The sequence below is a fragment of the Halyomorpha halys genome, unplaced genomic scaffold, assembly GCF_000696795.3.
Source record: "Halyomorpha halys isolate HHAL.00 unplaced genomic scaffold, Hhal_1.1 Scaffold476.1, whole genome shotgun sequence".
Taxonomy (NCBI): Eukaryota; Metazoa; Arthropoda; class Insecta; order Hemiptera; family Pentatomidae; genus Halyomorpha; species Halyomorpha halys.
The window spans coordinates 405,300-418,374 of NW_027115949.1; positions in this window are offsets into that span (position 1 = coordinate 405,300).

A 13,075-nucleotide genomic window follows, 5' to 3' on the forward strand; every position below is an offset into this window, starting at 1 on the left:
TCGTCCTGACGACTTTGCATGTCAATATGCATAATCCAGCTTAGTAACTTTTTTTTTTAATCTAGAATAATTATCATTTAAGTATGATTTATGTCCAGAAGCAATTTTTTTATTAAAAATGCTAACTATAAAAATATTCTTACATTAATCATTATGAAAAATTATGCAAATGCACCAGTTACATTTTATTTCAATGTTGTTTATCATGTTATTCTAGGAGTCGGTTGGATTAAAATCATATAGTTACACGAACATAATTACACACAATATAATAAGTCTCAGTTACAAATGCAAATCTCTGTAAATCGTTTATTTATTTATTTGTGCAATCCAATATGTTGAAAGCTAGATTACGGTGAAATTAAAATAAAAATAGATAAATTTTCAAAACCTCACATATATCATCTCCACCCTAGATAATTCCCATCCCCCTTCTTAACCTAAGTAGATGATTCATCCATTAAATATTTTATGTTTTATTATTGACAAATTACAATTTAAGCATTTATTCGAAACAATAATACCCAACTAATTAATTTAGTTAATTAATTACTAACTACATTTCAACGATATCCAGATTGATTGATTATGATAATGATTCACATAACTTAAATAAAAAACAATCTGAAAATATTCTTCTTTAGTAAAATAAGTTCTAAGCTATCTATAATCTGATATAGTAACTCAGATTAGAAATGTAGGTCTTAAAATATAGACATGGGTCATTATTTGAGAATTAAAAGTATAAAATTCATATTTTATGAAAACATTCACGCTAACAAAGCAACTTTTATTAAAGTCTATAGCTTTAAAAGACATCTTAAATAGTGTAGTTTTTCCAAGATCAATAGCAAAAACTAGCATTTTATAAAGAGGTAACAAATAATTTTGTAGTTTTCATGAGAAAATACTATGTAAAGTTTACAGTTCACATTTTTAAAATATATTAACAACTGAAAACCTCACAAAAATGATAATGACCTGAAAAGTAGATATATATGGAACATCCACAAGAACTTAAGAAAAATAATTTGACTAATATATATCACTTTTTTTTTTTAAGAAAACAGATTGCTAGAAGTGCCAATTGCTGGTGAAAACGATTCAGTTATACCGGAGTTTTGAAGATTCAACTATTTAGGAGAACTTCTATAAAGTGATGGTACCACAGCCGCATTCGAACCCGGGTCCTTGGAGTTAATAAGTTCACAGTACCTTCACAGTACCTTACTAATGAGCTACCCACACCCACAATAGATGTACAATAAATATATTTATTAAATTAACATATAATAAATAAATTAAAAACCTGTAATTAAGTTTTAACCGTATGAACAAATGATTTTCAATTTTTTTTTTTTCATAGGCTGCTTGAAGGCGTGGAGGCAAAAGGCCAAATCTTGAGACACCTTGCTCTGACTACCTTCAAATAGTATAATCGTACATTCTTATTTTATTTTTTAAATATTTTGAAACGATGAAATTAAGTACCAAATTGTAAATAATGAGGGATTAGTTCAGATTTAAAATATTAGTCTACTGTTAGGGTACTCGATCTATCGTCTAACTCTGTTTAAATTGGCAAACTGAACCTAATATCTTGTTTAGGAATGTATATTGTGCCAGAATTGTTATTGACTTATTCCTACGTAAGTTTAAAAATCTCTGATTGGTAACTTTAAATTATGTACACTTGTGTATAGAGAATACAATTAAGATTGTCTCTTATAAAATAGGTAATGTCAATACTAGTTATAATTTATGGTCCTCCGGGCTGGATTGATGACTTGGTTTCCTAAACTGAAAAATATCTCAGGATTACAACAGCTATAATGTTTTTTTTATTTACATTTACATACAACCTGTTTTTTATATTGCCAAAAGTTGATAAAATTATAGTCGATATAGCGGTTTGCCTTGGGTCTGGGACACATTCAATAACAACGAAATATTTCCTGACTCACTCCCCATATTTCTGTCACAAGTTGGATAAAGTACAGCACAAGGTCTGGTACAAATAGCGATAGTAAACTATCCACTATGATAGACGACCGGGGCTATCAAAGGCAATGTTTCAGTGGAGCACAAAGCCAGAAGTGGCGGGGCCAGATAGAGGTGATATAACCATCACTGCCCGGCCCATAACTCACCTCTTGGACCCCAGCCATGGCCTTATCTCTCCAGTTATGGCTGTCGTCTCTCACCCCTAGTGTGGGGCTTTCTTTCCTTCTTCATCCCTCGTTGAAATATGTCTTTCGCTTCTATATGCCTCCCCTATACAGTAAAAATAGCCAAGACCACAGCATGATTGGAAGGCTAAAAACAATTTTAGTGGGATAAATGAGGAATAAAACCGATATTCGATATATACCTGGTAATCAATATAAGTCCTTTTAAGTTTAAGGTCCTTAAAAACAAGTTTAAATGCATAGACGGAGGATTGTGAACCAATAAAGTAAGGTCTAAGTCGTTAACTTACCGCAGATTATGAGCCGATAAATCGTAATAATTATGTAAATGATTAAAAAAAAAAAAAGACAGACATGTAATGTAAAGAAACTATTTTTCTCTTTTTCAACTTCTTGAACTGAAATCAATACAGAGCTTATTTTGTCAATCATTCAATTTCCTTCATGTTTTTGTTTTAACATTTGCAATATTAAAACACTATGTGTTCATTGAGGCATTTCAAGAATATGTTATTCTTCATTCTATTGTCCTCAGATCTGGTCTAAAATCGTGCAGTATAAGAAGTTGTAGCTGTGCAATATATAAAACAATTGACACAAATCAGGACTTTACAATTTGTTTCCAAAATATCAAATCTAACTAGTTATAAAATGTAAATAGTTGATTAAAATAATATTTCGACTAGCATAAAACTCTGGACTTTTCAGATACTTTTCCATCCCAAGCAATACACAATTTATGGACCATCCATTTGTTTTTGTTTTTCTAAAAATCTAATTTCATTGTATTATGTAAGTTGAATTTCCATATTGACAAGCTACACCCTGGATGTGTAACATAGTTGTTCAAGTCACAAACAACAACGGTAGCTGCTTTGCAGGGCGTGAGTTAAGAGAGCCTTGAGTTGGAATGGCCGCTGAGGTGAGTTAGTGGGACCAGTTAGTTGTCCTCAAGCAGTAACTCTTCTTGGAACCACTTTCTTTTTATCTTCATTCTTATTTTTTTTTGTTTTTGGAGATCTTTATTCTGCCCCCGGCTGTTTATAGTGTAATCCAGTTTGTATGATGTCAAACCTAGTTTATCTACTGTGGTCCAACACCGAGAAATAAGTTAAATGGTATAAAAATATTACTGTTAGTGACAGAGTAAAAATACATGATAAAGGCATTTAAATCTTTTGGATTGATACAAAAACTTGTGCAGATTTCTTAAATGCATAGAAAATGTGCCATATATTTACTTCAACTATGTATACCTTTTAAAATAAATACTCTATACATTGGTTTAGTGAGATTATTTATCCCATCGAGAAAGGAATTTGGATTTCTGGGGGAAAAATAAACTCCCGAAAAATATTTTCAATATCCCCATCGTTTTAAAAACGTTTTTCTTTTGTGAAAATTGTGCAGATGTTTGAAATATTCGAAGACAGTTTTTGAAAGGTTAGGCAAATGGAGTAGAGTTGAAGGATTTCATAGCCCAGCTCTTCCAGCCTTTGCTAAGGAGTGTGTGGTTCAACGTGTGGCAGGTCATTAGGGGTATTCATGATGTTGTGTTAAATGTAAAATGTTTTACAATGTTAAATATTATAAGTATAGGAGTGTGAGCAGCCTTATTTAAAGTATTGTTAAATGTTAAATGCGTAAGAGCTCCTAGCGAATTTTTTGTGCAACTTGTTTTATAACCTATCCTTCCAAAACTACATGTTATTGTTTACTTCTAAGTTTTCATTAAAGTAATTTATTGCAACATGCCTAAGTTGAGTGAAAAGTAGGAGTTGTATAAAATTTTGGTCACTGAGTGCCTTGTGAGGAAAAGAATCAAGACGAGCTAAGTAACTGTCATTACGCTATTATTAATGTCATACATTGCTTAGTCAGTTATAAAACCATTGAAAACAATACTAATACAATTAAAACACATACTACAAGAAAGTAACCTATCACGACGACAAATAAAATGGTGACGAGCTCAGCTGGTCTGTTGCGTGATGTCATTCTCCATTTAGCAGGCCTAGTAACAGATTCTCGACCATGTTACATGTTACTTCGGCTTAACATGGGAAAAGAAGGAAATATTTCTCCAGTTAACACTACTTTAGCTTACTAGCTTTTCCATTTAACACGCGTTAACATGTTAAACTAAAGATCATGAATACCCATATTGTAGAGAAGGATAATGTCCTATCATTTAGTCAATACTGGACAAAAATATGTTGCAGCCTTCGATATGTGGCATACATTTCTAGACATTACTTTTTGGCACAGTCTCACGATTGGTGACTACAGCAGGTCGTTGAAAACTACTGTTACTATACCACTGCCACTACGGTCTTTCTTGTCTTCCAAATCGAGTTCTCCATAGCAAAACGTCTGAAAGCTGCACTGCGCAATCGTTAATTTCCTACTGTCCCTATACTACATTGGCGAAGCACTGTGTCCTAGTTTATATTCACAAAAATCATTCTTCGGTATTTACTTTTCAAAAGATTTAATCAGTCTGGACAAAATAATTTTATCATTTAGATTTGAAGTGAAGGAGGGGATATAAAATACTGTTTATTATAATGTCCGATATAAATAGGTTCAAATGCTCCTTATTTTCAAACGTATGATTAAAAAAAAAAATGGCAGAGGAAAAAGTACTGTTATCGTTTCACTAACCGTTAAATCCTTCAATTTTGAAGATATCGAAGTGTTATCTGTAAAACCTAAGTTTTCGCCGCGCTTCAGCCACACTTTGCGCGTCATAGTTAAAAGCAGTAACAGATAGAGGAATTCTTTTAGACTTACAGCCGATTTACATTTATTTACAATGGACACCTAGTGAATTTATTTTTTGTACACAATTTTATTTTTAGTGTAGCAAAGATGGTAATATGAATTAGATACTTTTGCATCAACGCAGTATATGTGGATTCTTTCGTTAAAAACAATCTCTTATTTCAATTAGCATGTCCTGCATTTTAAAACGTTTATTCAGTGAACCACTGCTGAAGTTCTTCAAAGTAGGCCAAAATGTCACTACACATTAAAGCAGTGTCACATATGAAGTATGTTTCTTAAACACGCTCCCAACTAACATCTTGTTTACATCCACTGTCAATAGTATTTCCACTACTATATTTTTTCTTGTTTGATTAACTAAAAAAAGCGATTATGATTAAAAATTTTCTGTGTCGAAATTCCCAGATCTTAACCCGCCCGTTTGGTTTCACCTTCTATACCAAACTAGTCTAAACTACTTCTTCGCCTCACGAAGGACAGATAGGGGCAAGAAGTACGCTGATTGGCCAAGCGACAGAGAGGGATCAGATAATAACACCATAGACAAACATAATGAACACTTCATCCAATTTGGACGACAGGCTGGCGGACAAGTTGGGTCAGTCAGTTCTTGTTAGATTCCCCATCACGTCACGGGTGTCAGGGTTCACCTCTCGGCCATTAGGGTGAGGTTACCCCTCAACCTAATCCTTTTCTTAGCCTCCCTCATCATCTGTTGTGTTTAATGAAAAATCTTTTTCGGAACGTTTGTTAGTACCATGCAACCATACTTTTCTGTTATAAGCTGGGATTTTTCTCCATTTAGAAAATTCTCCTGAATACATATCCGTTTTTTCTCCCACCGGATATTACTTATTACAAACCCAGAATCCCTATATCATTCCTCCTCTGAATAATTCTTTATTCATCTCTTCAAAGCAATATCCGTTTTCCTTTGGAACTGGTATTGTGTTAGAAACACTGACGAACTAACAAGCTTTATTACTTGACGAAAAATTCGTAATTACGTAAACTCGGCTAACTAGTAAACAATAGTTAATATACCGTACTGGGCATCCCGACAAAGGAGCACATGCCGATATTGGTGTCATTGTGCACCACTCCCTTTCTCATAACCCACCCACATTGCTTACTCACGATTTAATACCGATGTCCCACCTACTGTAATCAAGACTTTTTCCTTTCAAACCATACTTACATGAGCGTATTATCTCTCTAATTTCCAATACACTAACTCCCATTCTTGTACTGTTTATTAGCCTCGGAGCAATCCTGAAAATAATACAGCAAAGCAGTTTGGACTACTTCCTCCTTAATCTTTCTGCATTAACTTCATTCAACCATTTACCATAATCTTTTCAAAATAAAGTCCTAAGAATCGAAGTTTATGCTCCTTGGTTCATAAGAAATAGCCAATTGCATCGCGAATTACAAATGGACTCAATAGAAGATTACATCAAAAAACGGTTCATGAAGTTCCACTCCCAGTTGCCGACAGTTAAAGGAGCAGTGACCTACAACCTGGGATACCCAACCTCAACCCGAAGACTGAAGCCCAGACTGCTGCAGGACATTATTTTATAAATTTTTAATAAATATATAATTAATTCATAGTCACACTACCTATATTTACATATTATTATTATTAATTTTATTTATTCATTATTATTATTATTTTTTCTCTCTTTTCTCCTCTCTTCCCTTTTTCAAATTAACTTTTTACTATTAGAAGACAATTGTTTGTTTTATTTAAGTGTACCAATATCATTATATTTTGTTATTAATTTTACTTTCCTCTTTTATTAAAAAGCATTATTCTTATCTATTTATTTTATTATTATTTTTTTTCTTTTAATAAGAACATTATATATAGTTAGGGGTGTCATTTGTATGATTATACCCCCTCATTATTAACTGTTAGAAAAATATATATAATATAGTGTATATCAACCATATAAGGCCAACCAGGCCGATCTGGTATAAAAATAATATAAAAAAAAAAACCATTTACCATAACGCTTCCGAGACCTAACCCATATCAAACACCGTGCCAGTTTACTATGATCTCCAGTCCAGCATCATTTCGATAACTATTACTGTAAACATAGCGGGAATTGGCCACCTTTTATTCCTAATACTTCAACTCTTACTTTACAAATGTCTCCGCCTGTGACAATTGCTTGTGGAATATCACTAAACAGAAATTAAAGGATTATTAGTTATCAGACCATATGTAATTAATAGTTGGATGATAGTCTATTGATAGTATAGTGATTGAATGGTGGTGAAAAATTTGTAAAAAATAGCAGATAATAATTATTTATTAGTAACCAATGTTTCACCCCACTTTGCAAAGCTTTATTAGAACTGGATGAAAAAAAGATGCAAATATTGTAAAGTGTGATGAGACAACAAGAATATACATAAAGTTAGATAAGAAAAATATATATAAAAGGAATAGAGGTGTAAATAAGCAAAATAATTACTAATAACAGGTACAGTAATGATGGATAGGATTGAAAGTGAAGTAATTATTGAAAAATAATTGATAGAAATACTTAAAAATTTAGTAAAATTAAAAGATGGAAGGAGTGAGGAAATTGAAGTTATATAAAAAAAGAGAAAATAATATAAGAAGATTCTCATCTGATTCCTGAAGAATAGATAAAGGGGCTGAAAAAGAGGAAAATGGTGATAGAAGATGACTTGGTGGGCAGTAACGGTCTAAGTTTGGTGAAACATTTGTGTGTTGCAAAAACAATCAGAAAAGTTATTAAATGTAGAAGATTATAATAAGGTAACATTAATGTAAATTCTAAAAACCCGGGTTATAATTCAGCTCTGACAGATAATTATTAATTCTGTTACTATAGCGGTGAGTCAAACCTGTGGGTATGGGGGTCCACCTAGCCTCATAAACTGGATAGCACTAATCAGGAAAAATCTGGCTGTCGAGCGTGATTCTGACCTAATAACTCCTTGAACTACCATTAGTCTAGGAACAGTCCTTCTTTTCAAGTTACAATATTTTTATCATTTTAAATGTAAATTGCCTAATGTATCTACCACAACTACCTAATAATTACTCCTTTATATTACCTTGTACAAATATAATCTTATGCATTTAACATCTTTTCTGATTGTTCTTGCTGCACAAAAGTTTTTATCTGTCTCGATTCCTTCCAATCAGCCACCTATTCCGTCGATCCATGGCCTGGCATGCTTTCATTTATTTTATTTTTTCATTCTTTAATGGGTCTTATTTTCCTTTCTTTCTTCTACCTTTCTGTCATTTCATTATCGATTTCGGTATTTCACTTTTATCCATTCGTTTTAAGTGACTATCTCAATCTTCTTTCTTCTTAGATGTTTCTTTTTGCCTCCTCCTTTTCTCTTGTATCGTTATTCCTGCCATCTTCCATTATCTATACCCTTACAAATCTCCTCCAGAACTCCATCTTCACTGATAAAAGTATTGCTTCAGAACCTCAGAAAATTATATATGAGCTTATTTATATCCGTTCAGTCTCTTTTCCGAAAATATTCCCAATCCGGAGAATGGAATTCTGCATGCCAATAACCTTTCTTCCTCTAATATTCTCCTAAACGTTTGTGATCCTACTAATTTCTTCTATGGGCCGCCCGTAGCTCAGTGGTGAAGACAGTCTTACCAATTTTGATGTCTATTGGCGGTGCCGGTTCGAATCCGGCCTGGGACGTTGACTTTTTTTATTGAGTGGCGGTCCCACAAAATGAAGAACTTTGACCCCCAACCACGGTTAGGCAGTATAGGACTCCAATGGGAGTCTTGGCCAATAAAAAAATTTCTTATATTGTGTTGAACCCAGGTAGCAATCATGTTTGACTCTGTCCAAATCCGCAATAATAGAGTCGTTCACTTACTCTTTATCCTCTAAGAAATTTTTTATAACAATTGTAAACATTAACAAATATTGTCTATCCGTGGAATTCGTTTCGAAAAATTTTAAATGCTATTATCACCTCAAAATATATCAGACAAAAAGACGAGGTTACACCAACTGCAATATAAACTCATGACATGGTGAGGTAAATTAGATAAAACTGTTTTATTCCAAAAAAAATCTTGACTTTGCAGCTGGTAATGTACCGTTTGCAATTTAATGATAATTTATATTACCCAGCCCTTGTAGGCTCAATGGATCTCTTAAAATAACAGATAACCAAACTGATGGAAGTTGTATTTTATATTTTTTTAAAAAAATGTTACAGTTATTATTAATAAATTTAGTTTAAGCTCTATCAATTTCATGGCGTAGCCATAGACTACAATTAGGGTATATTACCTTAACTGGACTTATATCCACACCTTATAATTACATAAGGCCATCAAAGGAAGAAGATGCACTCAAGTATACATAATACATTTCTTGCATTATGTATGTATGAACTAATGTTATTCTTAATGAAGGGTATGAAAAAAAAAACGGTAAACGGTAACTTATCAAAGGTAATTGGTTGTTTACTCGTTTTTGGTAGCTTATAGCCATCATAATTCCGACTAAGCTTTATATAACTAGGACTATGGAAGAAATGGATAGTTATGTTATCGTGTTATTTCTTACATAAATAGTCATTGCATTGTGTGATCTTACCATTCATACGTTATGTTTACAGACATGGCCAAGACGTGTGACGAGCTGTACACAACGCTGTTACTGTTACTCAGTAACAGACGTCCGTTGGGCGATGACTAGTTGATTACTGATCAAACAGCACCGGGCGGTGAATAACGATATGCAAACATTTGCCCTCCCGGCGTCTAATGGTATTGCCTCTGCCCGTTTACGGTTGTTTGGTTTGGCTTCAGCTGCTAAATCAGGGCAGTTGGTTCGTTAAAATAGCACGCTAGGAAAGTATGAAACCAAATAATCATGGAAATAGTGCGACTTGTAAGCTGTTTATCATTTGCAATTTGTACTTCTAGAGTTGTTTATCTGTTTTCAATGACAACGGAAAGGTCGCAAGAGGTGCTCGAATTAAATTTCAATAAATTTAAATCTTTTGATTAACTCTAATTGATTCTTCACTTAAGTCAAATTAAATCATTCTTTTTTTCCTGAGCATGATGTTGCTAGAATAAGATAATGTTTGCCAATTTAATGTATTCTATATCGGTCGGTCGATTGTTACCTGGAATTTTAAGAACAGAGGAATTGAATCGAATAAAATAAAAGTTAATATTCTATTTAGTAGACTTAGGAACGAAATGGAACCAAAGAAGTATTGCCTTCTGAGGTAATTATTCTTACGCAACCTTAATTTCCTTCAATTTCATGTTAAGATTATCAAACCAGAGCCCGCATTAGCTCATGTAATTTTTTCTTCAAACCTTTTCTGGGCCCCCATATTACTAACAAACACAAAATTGTAGGTTTGCCTGCTCTCTATACTCTAGTAACGTAATCTTGCTTAATATTTTAGTGTTAAGTGTGACCGATTCACTAATTGTGGAATAGTTTTAGGGTTAAAGTAGGTATTCTCTAGGTTGAAATTAGTATTATAACTTTATAGATAGATATATATAAGGAGAACTAATGAAAATTAAATGAACAATAATTCTATATATTTTCCTAGTAATGATTCCATTGAAAAAAACCCGTAACCCCAAAACTATGGATCACCAAACTGGATTTCCATCAATAGACAGGTTTTCCTCTTTACTACATATTAATGCTCAGGCTCATAAATATTACATTATCTTAGAAAATGATTCTTCAAAACATTTTGGAGCCTGAAGACTAGTACAGTCATCTAGTTAGGCACTTGGAGTATGGATACATAGCTATTGTGTGTCACCTGGTGACTGCAGTATATTTCCTATAATGTTCAATAAAAGATGCATTCATCAACATTAGCTTGAAAAATAGTATTCGACGAATTGATTCGGTTGGGATTTAGAAACAAAAAGTTTTTTTGAATCTATTAAGATAAGCACAGTTAACTTTTTTGGTCTACTTTCTAATATATAGAAAAACTGCAAAAGCAGTAATTTCTCCTGAGTTTTTATAAAATCCCTCTTCGGAATTCCTCAGGATTAACGTCCATCGTCGACGAATCGCTTAGCCACTAAATGAAACAACAGAGGGATTTTTTTTGTGGCACTCTGGATGCAAATAAGGATGTTTTTAAAACGAATGTCAGTTTGTTCCGTACCTATGTTTAATTATTGTCGTTAATGTTTAAAGTAGTAAATTAAATTTCATTGATTTCTAAGAGTAAACGCATATCTGGTAATTACTAAGTAGATATAAAATTTTTAAATAATAAAATATGGATATTTAGGGAGAGGGAAGTTAGCGGCCAATATTTGATAGAAGAGCTGTCAGTGAGAGTAACTGACGGGTGGCGTGTGATAGGACCATGATCGATATCCATGACTAGCGGATGGGAGGATATCACTCATCCATAGATATTAAATGACAAAATGTCTTGTTCTTCAGCTGTTCCAAAATTATAATCCATTATAATGGATCAACTCTCAATATGGAAAATATTATCCGTCCTGATTATATTAGCAGTACCTTCAGTAATTAACATCAGGTTTTCAAATTGTATTTATTTATTTGCACAACAGATATCATTATTTATTTATTTTTTTGCCTTGGAAATACTAAGAATTAATCCTAGTTTTTAATAATTTTATTGATGTTCTTAACAGAAAGATATAAATAATTGAGAATTATTTTTTTTTTAACAAAGCTACTATTTTCGATTCTAGAAAGTAAAGGATTTTTTGATGAATCAAAATGTATTTTAGCGTACTCAGTTTATTTTAGAATTTTCCCTTATCAAATAGTTCTAATAGATCAACATTTTCAATGAAAGAAATTACCTCATCTACATAAGATGCCCTCGTATTAATTTTCTGATAATAATTTTCCAAAATTGGACGAAATAGTTTTTCTTAGAAAACTCCTCAATTATTTTTCTAGTTTCTATTTCTATATTTGCTCTATAAAAACATATATTCATAAATGTATACCATCTTAAACAACCAATATTACGTCCATACTAATTTACTAATCTTACAAATTTCGCATTATCATACATTTTTATTTAACTGTATTAAATTTAACAGGTGCTATATTGGTATTGGGCAAGCGCTGATTACAATTGCATTATACTGTAATTAATAATTGCGATTACAATGATTCAACTAGTATTTGTAATTTCGGACCATTATTATATCTACAGTCTTGATTTCGTTTTTTCAGTTTACTACTCAAAGAATAAAACTGATAAAGAATTTTTCTAAAAAAACAATTTTAAAAATAAGTAAACCTTTTCAAATAAGATTTCATAAAATTTGATGACTGAAAGAAATTTGGAAATTTATTATAGATTATCTAGAGGGAAAAGCGTACAAAGGAGGAATACTTCCTTCTGTTCGGTATTGAAATAACAGCTTTTGAAATGCAACTGATAAAATTTCAGAAATCAAAATTTATAAGCATTGCTACTGTAATTGAGAATTTATAAGGCAAAAAATGTACTTTCCTTTCAAATTAAACCCAAAATTATTTGAAAAAGTTACAAAATACAGAAGTTTTCATTTTGTGTTACTAGTATCTTTGGCTCGACTTATATGTTTGAACAAACTTTTTCGTTTATATTATAAAACATTAATTAAAAAGACGAATAAGTGCCTCTAGCTTGAATTCATGTATGAAATTAAAAACAAGAGAGAAGTACCTAAATATATATTTATTTAAATATAATGTTTTAGCTCTCAAGCTTCTTAAGTTTGTAGACCACTGTCCTAAATGAATTATAAAAGAAGTTACATACTAGTCATTAGTGATTCAAATGGGAAAATCTTTTCAAACTGCTTACCTGTAAAGTTGAGGAATTGTATTAAAATGACATTTATCCATTTTATAGTTAAAAAATGTTTTTATGTTACCTAGTGATATAGATAGCTGTGTCCTAGATAGGTTGTAAGGTGAGTTATGCTTTTAGAAAAAAACATAATTATTCGGAGGAAAAAATTTATTCCAACTGCTCTTCTCTAAAAGTAGATACATGTGACCATGCCTTTCCCCTAAATAGATATATAT